The sequence below is a fragment of the Muntiacus reevesi genome, chromosome 17 (genome assembly GCF_963930625.1).
Source record: "Muntiacus reevesi chromosome 17, mMunRee1.1, whole genome shotgun sequence".
NCBI lineage: Eukaryota > Metazoa > Chordata > Mammalia > Artiodactyla > Cervidae > Muntiacus > Muntiacus reevesi.
In genome coordinates this window covers 17,697,771-17,703,391 of record NC_089265.1, presented here as the reverse complement: position 1 = coordinate 17,703,391, position 5,621 = coordinate 17,697,771, and the positions used below count along the sequence as shown (strand labels likewise).

Here is a 5,621-nt window from a genome sequence, read left to right as displayed (position 1 = left end):
AGTCCAAGTCGTCTGTGGGAAGGGAACAGGAAAGACTAGCACCAGGAACCTAATTCAGACAAGAGTCTGAAGTTTTAAAACTTCAAGATTTCAACAGAATGTGGATTTATTTGAACTTTCAGAAGGGATAGTGTTTAAGAAAGGGTGAAACCAGGACACTTAAAGATTTGGGAATTCCCACGAACCCTAAGTGCTTCCTGCTCCAGGAAGTAAACCATTCATGTGTTTACTGGAGGTCGTATGCCATTTTCTCTATTACTGGTGCAAAATAATTCACCAAACCCCTAACCTTCTTTTCAAACCACGATTTCCTCATTTATTTTGGTCACCAAACACTCCTATTCTTCAGTGGCCTGTAGACTCACTTCCACCTACCCCCTGGGGAGTACAAATGAAGGAACTCCCCGTAGGCTGGCCCCAGTAACTCGGAACTAAGTGAGAGGAGGGGCTGGCAGCCTCCTGGAGACTAAAACATCAGAGACTAAACCTACCTTGCCAAGGATGGAGAATTTATTCCGGTAATATTTGAGAATTCATGTATGCCACAACAGGATAGTAAGAATTAAAGGTAGGACCCTCACTCTTCCGTATACCTGTCTACTGTCCAACTAGATTCCAGACACTGCATCCCCGTCACTGCATTTTGCTAAACGGAGGCCCCTAGGCACAAATCACACAGGCAATTGCATGTGTCATAAAAACACACCACAACTTTTTCCATTAAGAGCTGTACATCTCTTTCTCTGGCTACACTGGTGATTCTCCTGTTAGTTCAATACTTTAAAGGCTGCAGCAGCATGCAAAAGAATTTCATTTTGTGTTTTAAAAAAAATGTTAAGAAAGGTCTCCAGGAGATGGTGAGTTTTATTTTATCTTGTCTGGATAGAGGTTTGATTTGCTCTCGAATGTTCCAGGGTGGAGAGAAACTAGGAGAAAGCATAGAATGCAGAGGTCTATTCGGTGTAACCTCCCTCATTTTCATCTTCACCATCAATGGCAAGAGCAGCATATTTGCTTGCAGAACTGAACTTCCAGGCTGGATTTTCTTCAGCTTTCTTTGGCTCAGGTGCAGAGCTGGAGTCATGATCCTTTTTGCCATCTTTCCTGTCTGACTCCTTCCAGTGGTCTTTGTTCCCTCCATCTCCCGGACCACGGCTGGAGTTCCCACTTTGGCCTTTTGGGGCACTTACCCCATCTACTTTATTTTCATCTTTCCTTGCCCATCCCTCCTCGGGTGGTTGAGCTGGAACTACTTTCCCTCCACCACTTGGAGGGGACTGCTGTTCTGTGTCTGAGCTCTGAGATCGAGCAGGAGGGTTAGAACTTCGCTTCCCCCAAGCATTCTCCTTTGGTGGAGGGGCTGGCATTACCTCTAGAGGCTGTTCAGGTTTGGGAGGCTTAGAAGCTGGAGACTGACAGTCTTCCTCTTTATTGCGGGTTTCATTTTCTAGAGACTTCTCACTCTCTTCTTCATGCATCCTGGTCTGACTTACTTCTGCCAGATGTGGCTGAGGTCCCAGTCTGTGATGACTCACTTCCTGTCCTCGATCGTTCCCGTTCCGGAGTTTCTTCACTCCGCCAACTTGGGTGTCTCTCCCGAGGCCGTGGTTCTAGTTTCGGCTCATCCAGCTGGCGCTGCAGTTTCTCTTGCTCCTTCTGTAGCCGCTCTTCTACTTCTCGCTCTCTAGCAGCTGTGTCAACAGGCTTTGCCCCTCCAAAGATAGAGGCTGGGAGGTGCTAGCGGAGGAATCATCTTCCTTAGCAGTACTCCGAGGCTTTAGGTTCAGTTTGGGTCTTTGGAGGGAACCTCTATCATCCCGCCTATAATCATCCTGAGAGTAATCATCTCTGGAGCTCCAGGACCGGTCATCTCGTCTGTCGTATCTGTCTTCCTAGTGGTCCCCGCCTCCCCTGTACAGAGTCGTCATCCCTACGGTACCCGCTACCGAACACTTCTGCCACTGCCTATCTTGGAATCGTAGCCTCTGTCATAGTCTCTGCCACCTGGGTCATCATAGCGATCTCGGCCCCGTATCGATCCATGTCCCGGTGTGGGCCATCACAGTAACTGTCCGGATACCCATCACGATATCGGTCTGAATCGTAACGATCTCCATACTTGTCTCCAAAGCTATCATCACCCCTTCTAGGCAGGTAGTCATCAAAGCTGTCTGTTGCAGGACGGGCCCACTGTATCTGTTTTGTCAGAATCACAATTTCTGTCTCGGCCAAAAGAGCGATCATCCCTGTCTTTATCTTGTGCTTGATCAGCAACGTCCACTTGAATTCTCCTATTACCTGGAGACTCTTCGTTGAGGCTCAGGGAACTGAGCAAGGAATCCAGGTCCTCAAACTCAGCCTAACCAAAACCTTTTAACCTTTCAGGATTGCTGGGTTCACGCAGTAAATGCACCGCACTGATATTTAATCCTCTGAAGAATTCCTTAATGGAGTCTTCTGTCACATCATAGGGCAGGTTCCCTAGAAAAGCAGTGTAGGGTGGAGGTTTGGGAAGACGGCTCTGGTCGATATTGGGTTCCTGAGCAGCCTGTGGAGCAGTGGGCGGGATGGAACGGTCCATTGGAGGTGCCCGATACATCATCATTACTATGCCAAGGGGTTGAAACATCCCCGTCCAGATCGTCTGTTTCATCAGCCCAGCTGACTGGTGTCGGACATAGGTGCTGCCTCCACCAGTCCCTCCATCCTCAGCCAGAAAGTCTGTTAGGGAGATAGTCTTCCCCTTCTTCTTATTCTTTTTTGCTGAGGCTGCCATGTTGGGAGAGGGAGAGAGAAGCAAAAGCTCTAGTCGGCTTTTTTTTAAAAAGCTGGGTAAAAGAATTAGAAAGGCAGTCAGCACTTTCCCCACCCCTCACAAAATCTTAAGGAAGCAACACAGTTACAAAACTCATTTTATAAAATTCAGTGACTGAAAAGTTCTAAGAACAGGGACAAAATCCTCTTTTATTCTTAGTTCAAAGAATATTCTTATACCAATGGGAAGTATATGAATATTTTGAAGCTAAGAATAAAGATATATTGCACTTTGTACATATAAGATGCATGTGTATCTCAGACTTGAAATTTAACATATTTACCATGTCACTGCAGATATTTAGCTACTGAATAAGTTAGCTAGGCAAGGTTCAGTTTTTATTACTTAATCACAGAAATAATCTAAAGAAAAATGTTTTAACATTTAATTAATTCATGTAATTTATGATTTATTGAAACAATTATGTCTTCAACTGTATAAAATTGTCCATTTCATGAATCAAGGTCAGAGGGTTCAGAGACCCAACCTGAGGATCAATTCTCTCCTATAATACTGCAATAAATACCTTTTGTTGACTGTATATCTGACATTTGCTATCCCATTCTATGAATTGCTTAACTTCATTGAACTTCAGTTATTCATCAATAAAATGAGAACAGTTCAGTTCAGTTCACTTGCTCAGTCATGTCTGACTCATTGCGACCCCATGGACTGCAGCACACCAGGCCTCCCTGTTCATCACCAACTCCAGGAGCTTGCTGAAACTCATGTCCATCCAGTTGGCGATGCCATCCAACCATCTCATCCTCTGTCGCCTCCTTCTCCTCCTGCCTCCAATCTTTCCCAGCGTTGGGGTCTTTTCCAATGAGTCAGTTCTTTGCTTCGAGAGGCCAATGTGTTGGAGCTTCAACTTCAGCATCAATCCTTCCAATGAATATTCAGGGCTGATTTCCTATAGGGTTGACTGGTTTGATCTCCTTGCAGTCCAAGGGACTCCTGAGTCCTTTCCAACACCACAGTTCAAAAGAATTAAAAAAAAGATGAGAACAATAAAAATATATCTCAGCATTGGTATGAAGATTAAAATGAGAAAATATATCTGGCACATGAGAGAAGTCAAATAATCTTCCTTCAGGTTATCATGTAAATATGTTGGAATTGGCTAGGGGGAGAAAGTTAGCCTTCAGCAAGTTCGTCTGATTCATCACCCTGCTTTCTACAAAATTTGGGAAATTTTTGAGTGAACATCCATGTCTGCATAGAATTGTGTAATTCTGCTCTTTAATGTTCATAGTGTCCCATCAGCTTTATTTAGGCATCTGCACTATTTTTAGCTCAAAACTAAATTTAAGCAAATGTTACAGAGTGGACAATTGAATCATGTATCTAGATTGGGTCAGCAGTCTATAACCCATAAGTCAAATCCAGCCTGCTCCCTATTTTGTAAATAAAGTTTTATTGTAACACAGCAGGCTCTTTGTCTATGGCTGCTTTTATCCTTAAGTGGCAGAGTTGAATTGTTGCAAGGAGATCATCTGGCTAAATATCTTATATTTAGTTCTTTAAATAAAATGTTTGCTGAGCCCTCACTTACAGAATTGAGGAAAACAAAGCTATAGTACAATTAAGAACGGCTTTATTTTATTGAAGGGGAAAATTTTGAATAGAGTTATGATTTGGAATATATATGCAGGAAACCCAAGAATAATTCAGTTTCTTTTCCATTTTCTCAATGAAGTACAGTTGATTTACAGTGTTGTATTACTTGTTGATATACAACAAAGTGATTCAGTTATACACATATATACATTTTTAAATATTCTTTTCCATTATGGTTTAATCACAGAAAATTGAATATAGTTCTCTGTGCTATACTTGGGACCTTATTGTTTACCCATTCTGTATGTAAAAGCTTATATCTGCTAACCCCAATCTCTCCCTCCATCCTTCCCCCAATCCTCTTGACCTGGAAACCAGCAGTCTGTTTTCTATGTCTGTGATTCTGTTTCTGTTTCAGAGGTAGATTCATTTGTGTTATCTTTGAGATTCTACACATAAGTGATATCATATGGTATTTGTCTTTTGCTTCCTGATTTAATTCACTTATTATTATAATCTCTAGTTTCACCCATGTTATTGTCAATGGCATTGTTTTTTATGGCTGAGTAGTACCCCACTGTAAAATTATACCATGTGTTTTTTGTCTAAACATCTGTTGACGGACATTTAGGTTGTTTCTGTGGCTTGGTTTTTGTGAATAGCGTTGCTATAAGCATAAGGGTGCATGTATCTTTTTGAATTATAGATTTGTCTCAATATGTGCCCAGGAGTGAGATCCCTGGATTGTATAGTAATTCTATTTTTATTTTTCTAAGGAACCTCTATGCTGTTTTCCACAGTGGCTGCCTCAACTTATATTCTTAGCAACAATGTCAATACCCTTTCTAGCCTTTGTTATCTGTGGACGTTTTAATGATGGCCTTTCTGACTGGTGTGAAGTGGTACCTCATTGTGGTTTTGATTTGCATTTTTCTAATAATTATTGATGTGGAGCATATTTTCATGCATATTTCTGTATTTCTTCTTTGGAGAAATGTCTATTTCTTCTGCCCGTTTTTTTGGATAGGGCCTTTTGTGTTGTTGTTGAGTTGTATGAGCTGTTTGTATAGTTTGAAAATCAAGCCATTGTCTGTCACATCATTTGCAACCATTCTATAGATTGTCTTTTTGTTTTGTTCATGGTTTCTTTTCCTTGTAAGTTTGATTGGGTCATATTTTTTAAATTTATTTGCTTTTATTTCCATTGCCTTGGGAGACTGACCTTAGAAAACAGTGGTAAAAATTT

At 41.7% G+C, this 5,621-nt stretch overlaps 1 pseudogene; it reads right to left on the bottom strand.

The window, feature by feature from the left end:
* Positions 1–613: 613 nt before the first annotated feature.
* On the bottom strand, positions 614–2,776 carry LOC136148484 (eukaryotic translation initiation factor 4B pseudogene; annotated as a pseudogene).
* Between the last annotated feature and the right edge of the window lie 2,845 nt (positions 2,777–5,621).